A 21,307-nucleotide genomic window follows, 5' to 3' on the forward strand; every position below is an offset into this window, starting at 1 on the left:
TCAGTCTTCTCACAGACTCCAAACATTTCTGTAAACAGTACAGCTATTTCAGACCAGATTCCAGATTCACTATTCAAGTAGAATTCAGACAGTCGAAACCCAAAAGAGAGTTCCAAAAGAACAAATACAGTCACTGACAACCACAGCCAGCCAGCAGGGGGCATCACTGCCAAATAAGATCAGTCCATGATTCCAGACACAAACCACGTCTGCAGCAGGAAGTACACAATAATATCATGTTACCGTGAGGATGCCCCACCTGTGAGAGTGAGGTTTTGGCACTTTATCCCAGTACTGCAATGTCACTCATAGGTTTTGTAAAATATGCTTTAAGTACCATTTGGTTTTAAGGCTAGTTAAATTTCAGTAAAGCGAGTTAAAAATAAAAAAGACCATGCCAGCAGAGAAAAATCCTTATTAAACCATTCAATTAAATCATGTGCTTACTTCACAGAGACAGAAGGCAGTAAAAACAGCAGATAACAGCGTGAGTGAATGCAGGGATGAGCGGTGTAATCCAATCAGAGCGCGAGAACACGTGAGTTTGATAGAGACCTGATTAAGATAATGGAGCGCGCACACAGATGGCCAGAGATGGCAAGTGATGAAAGAAAGACTGACTGCACAAATGTTGCTGTGAGCATAAAATATACTAGACAAATACACAAGAATACAGCTACAAATAGTGCTACTTTTTGACAAGACTCAACACCTTGCAGAAATTACCTGTACACTGAAAGATGACAAACTAAATTCTCAGTGATTAATTTAAGTTTGAACAAATGGCCGGTTCTGGTTTCTAATCTAACAGTTTCAATAGCTCTGAAGACATATTAATTTAGGAATCTCACAATATTGACCGCACTGTTCAGTCAGTCAAGTCAGGCACTACTAAAAATGCAATAAAATATTAACAAGAAACATTTAATATATAATCATTATACACCGATAATAATGAATTATTTTTAATATAGCAACAACATGCTTTATGAGTCCAAATGCTGTAGTTACAGTATCTACCACCAGGGGCTAACAGAACCATGAAACTCTTCTTTAATGCAAACATCCAGCAGTACTACCATCAATCATCTATTCATGCACTTGATCTATGCGTTTACTCCTCTCCGAGGTCTGGATTATGGTCTAATCAGAGCAAATATATGAAGCCAGAGACCTCAGGGCAATTTAAAACGGTTTAAAGCATCTGATTAGATGAGCTTTTTGATTACCGAATCGTTTCCTTTATAACACGGAAGATGAGAGCACAATCAGCCGAGATCCAATTGGAAAATAATTATATGGCGGTGAACTTCAAATATACATTGCAATTTCCCTTCCTATACGGAGGCTGAACAAGGCGAGCTCTAGGAGAAAACCTGGGCAATCTCTGTTCATTAGCATGCTCAAAAAAAAAGACTTAGCTAGGAGTTAGATGCATCTCAATGCAAACAAAGCGGCTGTGCCTGGTGAAGTGGGCCGTTCGGTTTCTGGAAGATGCTGGAATACATGTTAGTATTCATGTCCTGCATGCTGGTCTATCTGTGCAACTGCATTAGACTTGGAACACAATTAGTGCTGTTAGACTGCACAACTGAACTAGTGTGTGATCAAGTGACAGAATTGCAATCTAACTGGCAACACACACACACACACACACACACACACACACACACACACACACTATTACATTAAGCCTCATTTGCATTGAGGGCGAGACTGTTAAAGTGTATGAAAACTGCCTTAACAACAGTAATTTGGTTTAGTACGCTTCACAGATACAGCATGCGTCTTATCTCGCCATAGGTTTCTGCATTTTTTTGAGGACAGACGAGTAAGTCTATGCTCTGTAAAGTGGGGTAATGACGTTCTAGATACATGTTTAATGACTTGTTGGAGTCTTAGTAAGAAATTGTCAGAATGAAGAAAGACTTTTGAAGGTTAATGACAGGTTCTTCATTTTTTGCCCTTATGTGTGTGATTGATTTGCAGTATTTTATGCACTTGAATTAAAATGGAAATTCATACATTCATAGACTTGAACATAGGCTACCTCCTCAGTTAAACAGGTTTTTTATTTATGGATTAAAATTTAGATTTTTTTTTTTTGTGGAGAGCTTAAAGTCTTAAAATAAAGAAGAAATATAATAAAGAAAAGCATAATATATTTTTTCTAGCTAATGACTAAAAAAAAACAAACATACAAAACAAAAACCACTGACAGCCAATCAAAATCCATCTGGTAGGGAGAGAGAGGAAAAAAGGAAATGTAGCACTACTTGAAGACCCTGAACATGTCATGGTCAATATGTCTCTTAAAATATCAGATAATAAGATTTTGACAGCAGAAGGGTAATTTATAATATAAAATCCCATGTGGTGCAACTGTGCAAAAGCTTAATATTTATGAATTTCAAATTCATGAAAAAATAAATAAATAAATAAAAAAATAAAACAATGCATGTAAACTTAAAAATGAAATGAGTAGGCTATTTACACACATGTATTCAACATGCAAGGAAAAAAATACCTTTTGATTATATCATATACCACATGATTTTCTAAATAAATAAAATTAAAATAAAAAATTAAAAGTAAAAGATTATCAAAGCCATATGAAACCAAGATGAACAAAGACTACCTTTCCAAGAACTTGGCATGTTTTTGAACTTTAATTTTTTCTCGTCTTTATTTTTTACACTCATTTGTCATTGACCCTCAAATCACTTGGGAAAACATCTGAATCATTCAGGCTGGGAATTTCACCACCACAAAATAACCCAAAGTGCCTGGTTTGAATTGAGCTGTAAGTGAACTAGAAAAACACAGTTGAAGCAAACAAGTCTATTACAAATTCATCAAATTATCAAATTCTTGCATCAAAAGCAAACAAAATGGCTTCAAAATGAACTAAAATACAACATGACTAAATGAATATGGCAGAGTTTATGCAATGACATAGGAAAAACTCCAGAAGGTTTATAACAGTATTGCTTTCCAGGCATGCGCTCTGATATGAAAAACTGGAAGCATTGCCTTAAAAAGAGAAGCATTTGGCTTGGTTCCCGGGAAATGCGGCCAGCCTGGCGTAGCGGAGCAGTTTGATAAGAGAATAAGGTGCATCATTTCTTCAGTTATTACCACTGTGTACACTTCAGCAGCAGATCATTTATCTACATCTAAAAGGGCTGAGAGGAAGGTGAAGCCAAAATGGGTTTTGGTACATCCTCTTAGAGGGAACGTTAGCAACAGAGGTGAAGGGGAGGAGGAGAGAGCAGTGGTATTATTGGTTTTACGATGTCATTTCCTACAAAGCTGCCAGACTGTCATCTCCTCTTGGACACCTCAGTTACAGGAAACATTACGAAGGAACAGGAAAAGGAAGAAAACAGAGGGTTATTTTTATTAACCTCAGTGCTAACTGGATGGGTCTTTATGATAAGAACCAAGCTAAATAAATGGAAACCCATCACCTGGTTTTGCAAATGACTCATTCATACAGAACTGCTCCAATTCTTCTTGTTCCATTAGCAACAGAATAAGACAAAATGGCCCATTTGGTAGATTCGCAAGTACAAAGACAAACTCAAATTTGGGGAAACATGGAAAACAGATCTCCCACTGAAAAAACTCAATTAAGGGCTTCTAATGGATTGTAGTTTAGTTTCAACAAGAATGGGAGATTGTTTGTATGAAAAGACAGTTTATTTGAGCTTGAGGCAGAACTGGCTGAAGACTCTCCTCTCCTAAAGTTAAAACAAGTCACCTAGACTATCCATCGACAGGCAACAAATCGCTATGAGCGTCACACTGGAAAACCTCAATAAGTCTCCATAATTAGCTTATGCAGAAACCATACAACCTGGCATTAAAGAGATTTCTGTTACAAGTTACTGTAGTGTGTTTAATAGGAAAAAGAAAAGATGAAAAGGAAGGATTTGTTACAGAGTGAAATATGAGGCAGATCAATCATCCTATATTTATGTAATGACCATGTGTACTTGGCTTATCAAGTCCAACTATGAATACTTCCCTACTATATGTAGAGTGGAAAACAGTGTTATAATTTCAGACATAACTCCACATATAAAAAAAGTTAATAAATAAAAGTAACCTAAAAGTTCCCAAATGACTTGACCACTCAGGCCACAATTCTTAAGTGTGCAACCAATGGACGCTTTACTCGTGAGCCCACTGCAGAGGAGTTGTGAATTGCAATGAAACAACGCAACTGATGCTCTGAACCCCATAATAATGACAACTTGATTGATTTTCTACTTCTACGTCTGGATTTCCTTCATAATACACAAATTCATATTAACACAAAGGTCATAAAGTATGGTCATAAAAGTAAACATTTCCCACTAGTAGTATTTATTTCCTTTCTAGATACTGCACTGCCACTAAAAACTACATATGGTTTGACCAGGTAGGTGGGGGGGGGGGGGGCATGAAAGTAGGAAGGGAAAAGGGAAAGGCAAGTATGAAAGAAATAGAAGTAGGGCAGAAAAACTGAGTAGATAGTAAGGAAAAAAGGAGGAGGAAAGTGTAAAGTAGGAAGTAAATGGGAAGGAATGAAAGGGGAAAAGAAAGTAAAAAAGAAATCAGTAGGAATGCAATAAGGACCAGGAAAGTGTGAAGTAGGAAATGGAAAGGATTAGAAAAGGGAAAAGGAATTAGGAAATAAGAAGGAATGTTGTAAGTAAAGATATGAAAAATAGAGTAGGAAAAGGAAGAATGTAGGAAAGTAGCATATAACCAAAAATGAGAATTGAAAAAAATGGATTAATGAACCAAAAGCAATGGTCAGATCTGTCCTTTCAGTTAATTAAACACCAACTGTCATCACTAGCACTTAACTGGATTAAGCTGGTATTTCTGATGTCAGCTTAATGACACTAGTTTGTTGCCTTTCATCATTTCATTTACTTTGACTTGATTTTACAATCCAAAATCACAAGGTTACTGCCCAAGACCTTTTCACACATAAGTGCGCTGTTCTTTTGTCTATGTCTTTTTACCTCGCCTCCAGGCATTATAGAAAGGAGAAATAAAATCAGCTAAAGGACAGAGACACGGCCAGGTGTAAACACAGCTCTACTGTGGTAGAATGACTCACAGCCCTGAGGGGAACATAGTCCTCATTCACAAAATAAGGACAAGGTCACTGCAAAAAGCTTCTGGCTAGCTGCAGCGGTGAGGTGACTGCTGCTGGGGTTTTAGTGATGACTGCTGAGTGAAATCAGAAAGAACTGATACTGCATGTTTTATCATTGAATGGTCGACATGAGTAAAGTTTTCTAAATTGATTTATTCTTATCAGATGGCTATTATTATGCTGGTTAAGCTTAACAACCCTAACATGAAAAGACTTATTTGCATTTAGGTCTCCACCAAATTTCAATATGGGTGCATCCCTAATGTTTTCTAAAGCTTTTTTCCTCCACCAATCCAAGTCATTTGAGCTTTCCTGAGAGCAGTGATTTTAGAGTCAGCAGAAAAAACTCTGAGACCCACAAAGAAAGCATTATTAAGAAGACAGGAAGCCATTCACAGCAACGAAGGAAATCAGTGCAAAAATAAATTTGTTTGTGTCCCACAGGCAATGTGTGCAGGTCATGTTTACTTCGGCTCAGGCTGGTATCAAAAATTAGATGTCAGCTCCAGCAAATCTAATTTGTAAATCATGAAGATAAAGCAACAAGCTTCTTAGGATTTTTTAGTAACTTGAGGAATAGAAATATAAGTTTTCCTTTAATTAAAACTTGAATGTTGCAAGTGTTGTTAAATAGTTATAGTGAAATAATTCTAAGCTTATTAAATCCAAGCTGCTTTGTGGTACTTTAAGGTATTCACTGACATTAAGGCACCATTTCAGCATGTGACTTCTGTGTCAGTTTTGCTCTAAACTTCACTCCACACTTCAGGACCCCTTCTAGAACACAACTGGTTTGAGGTAGCAGAAAGAGATCAAACATCATATTTCATATGTTTGTTTTATTTTTGTACTGTCAATAATTTTTTGCAGCCAATATTTTGGCACAGCCTCCCATGCCACCTTCCAAACTCCAATGTTAATGAGCTGCAGATAAAAACTTGAGAGATCTGAAGCAGTCCCTAAAGTGCTCCTTCAGTGCTGGGTTTAATCGCCAAATCAATTCTCTGTTCAGCTGAGACATGCACTCTAATGCAATGCACAATTCAAACTGACCCATACAACAGCAAAAGTATTTACAACTAGCCGGCACTTTAAAAAAAAAGGCAAGTTGAAGATACTCAGCAAGTGAATAAATAATATTCAATCATACATGCTTAAAATATTAATATTACCTAAACATCTGAAACATCCCAGAAAGCCTTGAATACCCATATTTCAATGTCCTCATACATGAACAGATATATTTATATTTTTTACTTTTAAAATATAACATCAGATTCTAATCTCACCTACGTATAGCTTGTTAACTGACTTGAGCATTGCTCTCCACATTTTTGCACAGGCAAAAAATAGACCATGATACTGACTAAACGCTTCTGCCAGTCACTCAGCAAAAGAGCCCGAGTCTACAGCCAGGACTTCTTTGCATTTAAGTGCTTAGGCAATATGTGTCCAGCCAGCAACCATGTGCCATTGTGGATGTGTCTGTATGACTTTGGCAGACCGTAGCACCAAGCTCTGACATCCCTGAACAAAAGACACAGATGTGCCGTTGAAGTACTGCTAAGGCCAACTCTATGCCAGCTCTGTCAGGATTGAAGCACAAGCCTTGGTTCTATTGATAATCCAGAGTACCTCTCCAACTGAACAGGCAGACAGCCAAGCAGACAGAAATCTGTTTCACAGAATATGCTGGCATTGAATCAACTGAAAAGCTACAAGGATTTTCATAAAACTATTTCACTTGGCATTCACTGATATCGAAGGAACTAAATAAGGGATAGATGGAGAGAACATAAACTAGTGGGAGCCATGTGGTTGCAAAAAGTGCACCAGACTAAAAGTATCAAAGTCATTAAAGAATCCATCAAACTGAAATTGGAGTACTGTGGCTTTTAGCCCATAAGTGCGAATCAAGTCATCTAAATGTTAGTGTACTTCAAAAAGTTTATTAAAATTCACCCTTAGCAGATATTTAAAATTTACAGCACTTCTCTTCTGGGAACACAGACCACAAATATTTATGACTCATCCTGAACAAAACAGATTTTCATCCAATCAAACGGCATCTAGCTTGTGATCAAAGAACAGGATACATCATTATTTTTGGTTTGTTTCTCAGGAGAAGAATACATAAGAAGTGAAATGTACCCCCATTTAGGAGTACACATGGACATAGATGACTTTAAAGGGGTCATGATTTCCGAAATGCAATCCACTTAATGTCCAAAATGCCAGAGTTTTTGTCCACTGATGAAATCTGCATGCTCATGAATAATCTTGAATCATAAAGTGTAGACGCAATGTAAATAATAGATGCATTGTGCAGTGTAAAGAGTTTCACTGATTTAAACAGAACTTTGTAAGATTGTGACAAACTAAGATGAGTGACATCTTTGTAATGATGTAAAAATGTCAACCTAGATTAGGGTAAGTACACCCTCACTAATTTCTGAAGTATCCTCAGTGATTTGATTCTGGAACTGGGCCTGTTTACCAACCACAAGAGTGATAATGCAGTTAAATAAAGATTCAGAGTAAAGCTCAAACTGTTGTTCTATCATTAGTTTCCATAGCCTTCCTAAAGACCTTAGGCGTTAGAAATGTATGGCTTAAGTTTAAATGTTGTTCCTGAGACTGTGACTGAAATATCAAGTTTTAGTGTGTTCTTCATTTCACAACAGTATGCTTTGTGAATTAATTCTAAACATGCTGCCAGTTTTGTTGAAAGATAAATCAGTGCTAAGCATTTTGTGCCTGGAGGCAACACAGGAAAGGATATTTATCTTTAATCATCCTGTGTGTTTATAATTACCGTCAAACCAGCATTTAACACTAAGACACAAAACATATTATTAAAGGATGAGTTCAAATGAAAATTTCCTGATAATTTAAATCTTTCTTTCTTCAGTTGAAAAGAAATTAAGGTTTTTGGATACTGTAAAAAAAAAAAAAACATGGATGTAGTGTCTGTGATTTCAACCTTATGTTTCTAAAGAGCATTTTTAAAGCCCAAAGTGGGCAGAGCTGGCCGTCTCCATCTTGGCAGTGCGTCACCGTGCGTCACTCCCGGATAATCGAAAATGGTCAAAGAGGCGGGAGCTGGTTGCTGAAACCACGCCCACCTAATGCAATGGCGGTGACAGCAGAGGCAATCCACTTGTCACTCATTTGCCACATAATTATGCAGAATTTTAAAGGTTAATATAATTTAAATGAAAAAAGAAATGCTTGCCTTGCACTGCTCTGTGATGCGCGTCTATGACTTCACGTAGCATGCAATCATGTTGAAAAAGTCACACGTGACATAGGCAGCAGTTACAACTCAGTGTTTACAAGTCGAACGTGCAAAAACAAGTCAAACGCAGTTTACAACAAATAAAAAAAAATGAACATGTGTCACTGAACATACAACAACTTTTGAACTGTCCTCATTCTCCTTATTTGTAAACACTGACTGAGTCAGTACTTCCGTCTACAAACTCGATTCCAAAAAAGTTGGGACACTGTACAAATTGTGAATAAAAACAAAATTCAATATGGAAATTTCAAATTTCAATATTTTATTCAGAATACAACATAAATGACATATCAAACGTTTAAACTGAGAAAATGTATAATTTTAAGGGGAAAATAAGTTGATTTTAAATTACATGACATCAACATCTCAAAAAAGTTTGGACAAGGCCATGTTTACCACTGTGTGGCATCCCCTCTTCTTTTTATAACAGTATGCAAACGTCTGGGGACTGAGGAGACAAGTTGCTCAAGTTTAGGAATAGGAATGTTGTCCCATTCTTGTCTAATACAGGGTTCTAGTTGCTCAACTGTCTTAGGTCTCCTTTGTCGCATCTTCCTCTTTATGATGCGCCAAATGTTTTCTATGGGTGAAAGATCTGGACTGCAGGCTGGCCATTTCAGTACCCGGATCCTCCTCCTACGCAGCCATGTTGTTGTAATTGATGCAGTATGTGGTCTGGCATTGTCATGTTGGAAAATGCAAGGTCTTCCCTGAAAGAGACGACGTCTGGATGGGAGCATATGTTGTTCTAGAACTTGGATATACCTTACAGCATTAAAGGTGCTTTTCCAGATGTGTAAGCTGCCCATGCCACACACACTCATTCAACCCCATACCATCAGAGAAGCAGGCATCTAAAATCTAAGATCTAAAATTTTGATTCGTCTGACCACAGAACAGTTTTCCACCTTGCCACAGTTTATTTTAAAGGAGCCTTGGCCCAGAGAAAACGCCTGCGCGTCTGGATCATGTTTAATTATGGCTTCTTTTTTGACCTATAAAGTTTTATCCGGCGACGGCGAATGGCACGGTGGATTGTGTTCACCGACAATGGTTTTCTGGAAGTATTACTGAGCCCATGTTGTGATATCCATTACAGTAGCATTCCTGTATGTGATGCAGTGCTGTCTATGGGCCCAAAGATCACAGGGATTCACCGCAGCATTGGGGGAATTGGTGATCCTCTGCCCATCTTAACTTCTGAGAGACACTGCCACTCTGAGAGGCTCTTTTTATACCCAATCATGTTGCCAATTGACCTAAAAAGTTGCAAATTGGTCCTCCAGCTGTTCCTTATATGTACATTAAACTTTTCTGGCCTCTTATTGCTAACTGTCCCAACTTTTTTGGAATGTGTAGCTCTCATGAAATCCAGAATGAGCCAATATTTGGCATGACATTTCAAAATGTCTCACTTTCAACATTTGATATGCTATCTATATTTTATTGTGAATAAAATAGGTTTATGAGATTCGTAACTTATTCCATTCCTTTTTTTACTCACAATTAGTACAATGTTCCAACTTTTTTTGAAATCTGGTTTGTATGTCAAGCATGATCTTTTCAACGTGATTACATATTACGTCAAGTCATGGACGCGCATCGCAAAGCAGTGCAAGGAGAGCATTGTTTATAAAGCATATACATTTTTAGAAAATGACAGATTGTTTTGCTAGATAAGACCCTTATTCCTCGTTTGGTATCTGATAGCCCTTTGAAGTTACAGTGAAACTGTAATTTTGACCTTTTAATTTCAACCGTTTGGTAGCCGCTGAAGTCCACTGTAAGGAGTATAATCCTGGAATGTTTTCATCAAGAACCTTAATTTCTTTTTGACTGGAGAAAGAAAAACTAAAAAAATCGTGGATGACATGGGGGTGAGTAAATTATCAGGAAATTTTAATTTGAAAATGAACTAATCCTTTAAGTGTTGCTAGTAAAATTAGTACATATCTGGATTATTATAATATTTGATATGTTCTATTTGTGTACCAAATATCACAAATATCTCAAGTTTCATTAAATAAGTCTTCATTTTTGTTTTGATAATGAGAGAAAGGTTTCTGGGCTTGGGACTAAAGAAGGGAATTAGAATACAAGGTATTTTATCAGTATCAGGTGTTTTTTAGTTTTTTGAGTCAAACTAGTCTAAATTTCATAAAAACATTTTTTTTGTGTGTGGGGGAGACAGCATGCAAACCCACGTCAAATGACCGACTTCATGTTGACAGACAAGTGAAAATAAAAGCACACCCCATTTAGCTATCAAATTTGCCTAGTGTAACAAAGACAACTCACAGGGCTCAAAGTCTGAATAAAACTCCCTGCCAGCTAACCAATTAGTTTTATCATGACGTTCTGTGTTAATGTGCGATATTATAGAGGATGCTAATCTAAGTAATTATACTTTTTCAGCAGTCACAGGGACCAATAGCAGAGCCTAGGACGCATTCGGCCTGGTAATTCTATCAATACAAGACTAATGTCCCCTTTTTGCCCTCGAGTCTGTGTTACGAGGAAGGTATTAATCAATACCAGAGCTATGAAAGGATTCAGAACAGTTTGAAAATAGGTAACCCAACCCTTCAAGACAAGGCTTACCCAGGATGAGGGAGCATCGTCTCACTCAGAGAGAGAAAATCACTACCTGCCTACATAGCAATCAGTAAGCCACAGAGAGGAAGACAAATGAAAGTGAATCTTTCTCTCTGCCTTTCCAATGAGCATAGCACTGAACACTCCTTTAACCGCAGTTTTCGTGGCTACATGGAAAAACCAGGTCCTAAATCTGCCATATGGTACTACCAAAGCTTAAAATATGCACACTACACTTCTAAAAAGTCAATTACTTTCATAATGAATGTTGGATCAAATATCTGAAAGTGGGAATAACACCTTTTTCCCGAACAAATTAAATGATCGTCCCTAATGTAGAACAGAGACCAAATAACTCTGATGACAAAACAAGTTAATCTTGCTATAAACTCCATTTTCCATTCTCTCAAAATTGAGAATTATATAAGAGAGGTTGCAAAAGCTTTTTCCCCCTCATAGCATTTTATCTCATTAGCAGGGGCATAAATATTTTCCCAAGATGCACCAGATCAATCTTGTGCAAAGTGAGCAGCCCAGAAGCAGAGCTTTTTCAGAGGCAGTGCTTTTCAAGGCAGTACTGCTCAAAAATCAGAACAGGCAATATATTGACTATAGGTCACATATTAGAGTCCATGACCTCATGTGCCACTCATCTCCATTGGAAGCAAATTGTTTTGTTTGAAACTTTCTTTAAAAGCAGCAAACGGAAATTCAGCTGCAGACAGCCTTTAACAGATGTCCATTAAGAATGCATGTCAGTTCAAAGACAGCTCTACGGTTGTCAAGGTAGCAAGACAGCCATTAAATCACCTGGTTCCATTACAAAATCAATTACTGCAGTGTGCTTGCATGGTCTCTCCGGTCCCTCTAATGGCCAAATAACAATGGAGACACTACTGCAAGGTCAGTCCTGCTGTGCTGATCCAGACAGACTGAAATCTTCATCAAGAGACCGCTAACAGCTCCTTTCTCAGAGTGCTTCCACCATAAATGTACATTGTTCTGAACAAATAGCTAATTAGAACTCTTATGCAAACCACAAATGGACCAACTGACCATGTTTTCTACAACTATTGGCCTTTTTAACCTTAGTCTGGTTTGACTAATGAAAACAGGAATGTAAATAATAAATATAGAGAAAAAAAAGTGACGTGACAGTCAGAATTCCGAGCTCTGCATTTAATGTATCCAAAGTGCACACGCACCCGGAGCAGGGGGCACCCATTTATGCGACTAAGTCATGGTATTGCCAGCCCGAGACTCGAACCCACAACCTTAGGCTTAGGAGTCAAACTCTCTAACCACTAGGCCACGACTTCCCCGTGAGGTCATATATGAGATCACCTCAATTTCTCTCACCATTTGTTTCCACTAGAATGTTTTTAGAATGACAAATTTATCACGGAAACTATCAACACCAAAGTACAGAATAAAACAACCCATTGAAAGGAAAAGCACATCGATCCTCAAAGTTTTGTTGATATACAATGTGGCTTCTACGCAATCCTTAGCTTCTGAAACTAGTCTACAACAAGACAGTAATCCAAAAACTTGTGTAGAAACCAAGTTCTTATAACCACTACAAATATTGGTTTAAGCTGGATATTACCTTGTGCTGAGGTGGGCAGCCAGTAGCCAGGTGCTGCAGGTGCTCAGAAGTGTGGCTGCAGGACAGCAGGTCTGAGCAACAAGCAGAGCGGCCAAGCCTCTTCATCAGCGATGAGATGATGCTGCAGCCACAGCCGCACATTGACTTGCTCATCAGAAACCCAAAAAAAAAAAAAAACCGTTGAATGAGGAGAAGACTAATGACTCAAGCCCAGGTGAAAAATAGGTTCTCAGCAATCAGCGGCCCTCACTTTGAACGAGTGTGCTGTCAGCTGAAGTGACAGACTGGGAGCAGTCACAAGTGGCTGCGTCAAAAGAGAAATTTCCAGTTCCAGGAGGAAAACTGCCATGGAAAGTAAAGTTTTGTCAGAACCAACGAATTCACAGGTCCACAGACACTCTCCTCGGGTGTTCCTGGGACATCTGAACGGTTGAGAAGACAACCTTGTGAGAGTTCACCCGAGGACAGTTGTCCAGATCGATTCTTCCAACCTTCAGTATTTAAGTAGTTCAAGGTGAAGAAGATACCTGTGTGGCTCCTGTAAGTTCAGGAAGCTTGCCCATCCCTGTAATGCAGAACCTGAAGATGCAGCAAATCCTGCAGGTGGGTAATGATCCTCAGATGGCTCTGGCACAGGTAGTCAGGGAGTATCTCTCTCAAACAGGCCAAGCTTACCCTCCCTGCACTTCCCTCAATTGCTTGTGATGAAGCTGCATATCGTCCTTCTCTCTCCCACCCCCTCCCTCGCTCTGACACAGTCCGCTCTTCCGAGCATCTCGATGAACAGCAGCTCTGGAAGCCCCTCCCTCCATCTCTCCTCCTCACACTAATCTCAACAGCAGGACTGCCTTCAGTTACAAACCAGTGTTTGGATTTGTAGTTTAATACAGTTTTAGTGCATTCAGAATAACCTAACCACAAAGGACTACTTGTATTTGTACAGTATGCAGAATTTGTATTGTATTATTAGATGTGCGGTATACCATCAAGCAAATACCATACATAGTGGAAATGTTACATCCAACAATGCAATGTCCTCGTCTTTTCATTTTCTGTGTGACGAATAGACCAGAAGCTATAACAGATTGCATAACTTCTTTCATGATTCAATATTTGAATGGACAGCCAAAAAATAAAATTTTATAACAAAAATTGGATTAGACATAAGAGCTACATTTATGTTCTGAACTAAACATGCAAAATGTCATGTGACAAAAGAGTATATTATTTGAAATATTTAGCAGACACATTCCAAGTAGTATGCAAGTATGTAAGATTTCATTCCAATAATGCATTTTAGATCCCATGCCAAGTGAGTTCACAATTTTGTCATCTACTGTAGCTGGGGTTAGAAAAAGAGTGGGTCTACCAAACATATAAATTATGAATTCAATAAGAAATTATTTAAATTACAAATACAATTACAGAAAAAGGTCAAGGAAAGAGAGATCACCATCAACATTTTGCTGGAGGCATGATTAAGCAGCCTATTTGGAAAACTGGGGAAGTAGTAATTCAGATAAAGATGCTTACAGGCAGTGGGCAAAACTAAATGGAGGCAATTCAGAGAAAAACCATCTTTAGCCCAAACACATCATGACAGTCCGTCTCCATCCTAACCTTATCGCTCAAAGTGTTGAGCTGCCTCACCTAATCTCATGCATCCAATCTGATTAGTGAACAGCCCCGGCTCCCTTGGGCCTTGTGGGAGATATGCAAATCATCTGACTCATCAGCAAATAATATGACAGATGATAAAGAGATTCCACTGTAGCGATCACCCCATTGGCTGATGGAATGGAGGGGGAAGATATTGCAAGGTGCAGTGGTGTCTCAGAGGTGGGCAAAATATGAAGCTCCAGGCAACCAGCCAGCAAACTAAAAATAGGCAAGTATAATCAGGACGAATCACATTTCATCGTAACCAATATCAAAAAGGGCACTTGCCTTACAGGTATCCATGATGGGATCAAATAGTTAATACCCTAAATATTCAAACAGAATCAGTCCGAAGAATGAACACAATGGCTGTATTTTTGTGAAAGTGACCAACACGGTCTTGAACTAACTACCACCTTAGACAAGTCTGTACCGGTTCTGTTGGAAAATGTGTTGAATCATGATTTGATTTTTCAGTCCACGCCAGCTGCTTCCATGACAAGATGTTGGTCACCGCAAGAGACTTTCCACTCAGTATTCAGAAAGTCAGGTGCAATCAGCCAAGCATGCAGAGGACACGCATGGACGTCCACGGCACCACCAGCCTGGAAATGATCTGCGGTTATCGCTTCAAGGTGCAAACAACTTCCACAGAGCATATTTTACATTTAGGAGTGATGGTTTTTTTTGTTTTTTAGAGAGAGAAAGAGAGAGAGAGAGAGAATGCTCAGCGATAATGGATTTGGGCAAATTAGTTGTCACTTTATTGCACTTATGAATAAACTTTAAAGTAATTCCCACTTGCCACCCGTTTCCCTTCTTTCAGACACCTGCTAGATCTGCTAACTCCACTAAAATGGGGTTCTGGAGCAAAACTCCTCACTGACAAAAACATGGGGTTTCACTATAAGAAGTCTTGACATTGTGATTCATTACACTCAGTCTATTCTCTGCGGTATCTTTAGCCCTGTTGCCAGAGTAAATAGACCAAATCAACAAAACCCAGCAACGCAGACAGAAACTCATTCATTCTCCCAACCATGACACAATCAGAGATAAAACAAAAAGAGAAAAACTCTCAACATTGGGGTTTCATCGGCTGGCATAATGATATCAAAGGCATGCAGCATCCAGCCCAATTTTTTGGAACAATGCAATAATCTCAAGACTGTTGAAAAGCCTTACCCTCCTCTATGAAAACAGAGTGGTAACACTTTAAATTAGGAGCTAGAAATATTTAAAATATATGCTAAGGGTTTGATGCAAGTTAAGCTGTAACAGCTCTGACATTCTGTCAATTGCCACAGAAAATAATTTAAACTTCTAATGCACTTAAATTGGAAGTCAATGGAGAAGAGGGGTTTAAAAGCAGAAAAGTGCATCTTATATTTTTGTTAAAGCATTTACAATAATTATTCCATACAAAATGTTATTTGAGATGTTAAGACGTCTAAATTGTCCTTTAAGTGCTTTTTAAAAAGACTGATGTATATTTATACATTACCAATGCAATTCCTGCGGATGGAGTTTGCTGCAGGTAAACCGTAATTAATAGATAGTTATGACAAGTGTCATTCTAGTACCCCTGAACATTCAGGCCTTTCAAGCTAGTTTTTCATGTTCATGACAAGAGTTGAAAATTTAATACAGGCTTGCTCGAAGTTAGATTCTCATTTTCGCAAATCATTACACCTCTACAATGCCTGCTTCAAGGACTTTCTTTCGAAGTACATAAACTTTGTTGTTCTTCAAACTGAAAGAAGAGTTTAAATTGCTATCTGACATGATGTACCAATGTTGTATTAATAACTACAAACATTACTTTAAGAATTTTTGGAGGATTTCTAAAGAAGAGAGACTCAAACATGACAGAAACAATAGCGGAGCTTCGATCAGTAAATTTGCTCATGGATACTGCAACACTAAGAATGGCCAATATTGACACCAAGGACAAAATACAATGTGTGAATTCATGACTGCATGACAATAATTGATCCTTTAGTACCAGTTATGTTGGGCATGATGAGTGTTTATTCATCATGAAGTATGCAGTAAAAATAAATAAATAATAATCAAATAAAAAATTAATATGGAATAAATAAAAATTGTTCCTGAATTTAAGCAGGACTGGCCAATCACCAACTACAGGACTGAGACAAATATTTGGCAATGAAAAATTGTTGAAAGATCAATGGACCTCTAAGAAAAATTAAGTTTAAATAACTTTAAATAATACGACATTACTACAATCTAAATGCATGCTATAGATCTTATTGTGAACAGTTCATCTATGCAAGTGATTTTTAATATCTATCAAAATAACATCTTGATCTTCTGATGAAAATGGCAGACTTCCCTCTGGCAACGTATGCAAGACTTAAATTAAGGGTTGGTTTCACCAATAATGATTAATCTTAAATCTAGATTAAATCAAAGTTTATTCAATAACTTGGTTGCGCCAATCTTTAAACCTGGTTTAAAAATGAGCAGGTTTACATTTAAACCATCATTTTGATTTGATTTTATATTTAAGATTTACACCTGTTATGGAGTCTGGAATGTGTTCAGTCTCTCATCTCGGTGCATTAGGTGTCTGTCAAAAAAGATAAGAATATCTATAGTATTTCATGGCAGTGGTGCCGTGCCTCTCATAACATCGTAGATGGAGTTTTAATCGCAGGTTAGATTTCTAATAATTTGAAAATCTGTGTTTAAAATAATGTGGTGCAACACAACTTAATTTAAAATAAAATCCAGATCAACAAATTCTCGATTGGCTCCAAACTTTGCTTAAATGTAATCCTTGTTGGTGCAACCCAACCTTAGCCTACTTTAACTCTGCCCCTGCAAGTTCATGTTCATCTGCATCCACTTTTGAGTACAACTTCCCAAATCTCAAAATCCAAATCAACAGTTAATGCTTAGAAACAAAGCTTGCTCTGCATTTGTTCTTTTTTGATTATCTGTCACACACAATACAGAAGATAAAGATCTGCTACTGTTTCTTTTAGTTCCAGATTAACAGTTTAAAGATATGATGGCAAACAGTTTGTCTGCAGAAGGACTGAGAAAAGAGGTGAAAGATCATGCTGTGTTCTGTGTACATTATTTATGAATATTGCTTTTCACTGTCAGCTCCCCGCTTTCACATCGATCCGGTACGATCCAAGGTCTGAGAGTGTGGATTTCACAGAAACAGACAGAGGGACAGGAAGAGCCATTCAGATTACTCCATAAACAAGTAAAAGGAAAGGTGAAAGGGGTTCAATAACAGGATAGAATGTGACAAAGAAAGGTAGTTTAAAAAGCAAAATGGAACGATAAATAAAAAAAGTAAACTACTAGCTTTTTACACTTCCTGGTGAAAATTTGTTAGGGTGTTCGGAGTTGTTGCCCTTATTGGCCCAAATCAAACGTGCACAACTCCCATACATGGCTTGTGTCCTTTTATCCCATGCCTTTTCTTAAAAACACACAAAAAAAAAAAAAACCTTTTCAGAACCTCCATACTGAAAAAAGCATTATGAAATTTGCCCCAATGCTAACCAATTAAGAAAAAAAGCTTAAAGTATGTATAATTAATAGGGCTGGACCAAAATATTAAATTTTTCAAATATTCATTCGATGGGTTGGCATTAATTTTTCAATTTTGACATTCAAATAATCGTTTTTGTTATTTGAACATCTGGCATCCCCGCAAAACTATATTCATTCACGCTTGAATATAGCCATTTTTTACTGTCAGCCCGAATGGTTCTAAGGAATGTCATATCTGTATTTTTAACGTGAGCCTCGTACAGCGCGGCACGATTAAAAACCATTATCGGCACGGATTTCTTGGCACGGTAAGACAACAGCGCTTAGCTGTACTGTTAAGAGTGCGTGTGCGTGATGTTGCAACTCTACTGCATGCTGAACAGAGCTAGAAACTTCAGATCCGGATTTAAATGCAGCTGACAGAAAATCCTGCTGCGCCTCAGAGCACCATTCACATAGTTTTCCATTAAATTACATTATATTCGCCCCGAATCATTGTTAATGTACATAATGAATTGTATATTGAGCATTTTCATCGAAATGTCTTTGTGTAATAATAATAATAATGAATGCTTCATTTATAGAGCTATAATATAGATTGCTCTTTCTATTTGCTCCATTTTATTAAACACTGAACTTCAAACTTATCTATGCCTCATTGTTCATTCTTGAGGTAAACTTGTGGCCGTTTGGTAAATAAACTGTTTTAGACCACTGCTCGAGTTAAACAACGCGCCCGGAGTGTGTATGATACCAGTTAGTACTCCTAGACTCATGACTCAGCGCTGCTTTTTTATTTTGATTGTATAATCATTTAGTGTTCAAGGATAGAAGCAGTTAAAGTGTGAGATTATACATTGTGCTGGTATAATTGTAGATTTCTGTTAGGGGTGCTTCGATCACGATCGGCCGATCGTTAATGCGCATCTCGTCAGTAAAGCCGGTTCTCTAATCAGCGGTAGATTCCCTCAGGTGCATGATTTCACATAGAGCAGTTGTTACTACTCCATTGTTAACTGAGAAGATGCGCAAATAAACGCTGAAAATGAACGTGGATCATGCGCATCTTCTCAGTTAACAACGGCTCTGTGTAGTAACAGCTGCTCTTCATTTTTTCAGAGGATCAGTTGCCCTATTGGTTAAAATCCCCAAACTCTTTACTTAAATATTAAATTAATAAATGACATAAAAACAGGGGCGTTTGCGTTATGATGTGGTGGGCTGCTGTGGGCCAGAAAGTCCAGGGCAACCTTTTGGTCCCAGTCTGCCCCTGAATGGCGCACCCCTATCCAAAAAGCACAACCAGTTGTATTAATAACGTTATCCTGAGTGTGAAGTGTTACCAGAATTTGTTTTAATTAAGGTGAAAAATAAAAGTTTTGTGTTTAATGTATGCGTGTTGTTAAAATGGATTTTAAAACATATGGTATCGAAAAAAGTATCGCTAGGAACCGGTATCGAAACTGAGGTATCGAAATTGGCACCGGATCGAAAGAAGTTCTGCAGTTTATTAAAAGTTGATTAATTCTGAATGTGTTGCATGTCCATATTACACCAAAATGCAACACTGCACTGCATTTTTTTTCTAGTTCTTTGATAAAGTATTATACCAAAAGGCTGTCAGGAGAAAAATACAAAGAACAAAGGATCATTTAGTAAGAATCATATCAGGAAACCCAGGCAGAAGGTAGCAACTGCTCCCGAAACATTAAACCATTGTTTTACCTACACAACAGTCATTGTTCCAGGTGAGAGTTATCAATTTCCTGTAATCAGGAATGCAGCAGTCAGACTATTGGTGAACAAAAGCTGTAGCATGTGCAGAGGCAACCGGCCAGATAAAAAGTTCTGTTGGATGACTTTACATTCACAGACAACCACATCAAATGACCTTTAGACAGATATGGCTAGTGTGCTGAATATGAAGGAAACAAGTCTTTAATAAAACAGACACGCAAGGTCAATTTAAGACAGACACCCCCTGATTTCCAAATAACCTGGAGGGGTTTTTAATAAATCCTCAATATCAATGCAAATTGAACAACACAGCAAGGAAAGAGCTGTATATGGACGAATTGAATTATTGGTATACTGCCTGCAAAGTTAGTCTAAAATAGGTATAAGCCATGATCATCGACTAGTTAGCTGGTAAATTACTAGTCGACCTAGACCTATTAGTCCTGCCTCTATTATGCCTATTGAGGTTAACTAGCGTAAGTCAGTAGTGTTAGTATGCACAGCAAATGGTGAAAATCAGACAGTCACAATTTTTAAGACAATAAACTGTCCCAGGAATAATTGCATTAAACAATAATAATGTCACTTTAAGACCATTTACATCAATGATACACATTTTCAGAGAACAATTCATTTTTGATTCCTAAAAGGAATATTATGTCCCTTTTTACAATATTTAATACAATTCTAAGGTGTCCCCAGAATGCCTCTGTAAAGTTTCAGCTCAGTTTTTTTTTGCACACACATTCAACACACGTGCACAGAAAGTGGCTGTAACAAGGCATGCTACAGCCTCTCATGTCATATTGCGCTTAAACTGTCAAAAACACACAAGTTTGTTAAAAAGAGTCGATTATGTCTGTGAAGGTAAACAGCTGGGAAATAAATTGCATGTTTATATTAGATCTGTGTGGCAGCAGCGTAATATACAGTAAATAAAAAAATCCACTGCTGTCTTGTCTCCTCTGAGGCTGAGACATGGAAAAAGTCAGATTTTCATGATGTGTCATCTTTTAGAATATGTAAACACTGGAACTTGAACACCAAAATAATATAAATGCTCTGAATAAACAAAACTATGAATAGGGTACATCAATATTAAAGTACTTGGAAGTGATCGCAATGAATGATCATAAAAACAATGGTTTTGTCAGTGGGACAGCATGTCGTTATGAGAAGAGTGCATCCACGACAAAAATTTAACATTCTGACTAACACGTAACCATTTCATGACTCGAAAGCAAGCTTAAAAAATTGAGTGCTGTCAAATGATTATAAAAGTCTGTTTACACAATATGTGCATATATTTTTTATGTATATAAACACACACATGCATGAATACATTTAAGAAATTTTTTTTTGTATATATTAAATATAATATAAATTATATGAATATAAATATTAGGGCTGCACAATTAATCAAATTTCTAATAGCGATTACAATTATAGATTCCATAATTACTTAATCGTTTAAAGCAGCAATTAATCGTTCAAAGTCCACTTATGTTATTCTGCATGCTTAAGATATGTTTTTTTTTCTTTCTACGTGTCATCTTTTAGTATAACATAATACCATTCATATATACATATATATATATTGTTTTTATATAATTTAAAGAAACAACCAATCCGATGTATATTTTGGATGTGATTTCTCATGATTAATCATTTGACAGCAAAAAAAATTTAATAAAATGCTCCCAATTAAATTCTC

The 21,307-nt window shown here is 37.4% G+C and overlaps 1 protein-coding gene across 1 annotated transcript in view; it reads right to left on the reverse strand.

Moving 5' to 3' along the window:
• The window catches only part of fbxw7 (F-box and WD repeat domain containing 7), a 164,039-nt gene that overhangs the window by 98,920 nt on the left and 43,812 nt on the right, over positions 1 to 21,307 (reverse strand). The gene's annotated exons all lie outside the window — the stretch shown is intronic.

This window comes from Carassius auratus, chromosome 26, assembly GCF_003368295.1.
Source record: "Carassius auratus strain Wakin chromosome 26, ASM336829v1, whole genome shotgun sequence".
Taxonomy (NCBI): Eukaryota; Metazoa; Chordata; class Actinopteri; order Cypriniformes; family Cyprinidae; genus Carassius; species Carassius auratus.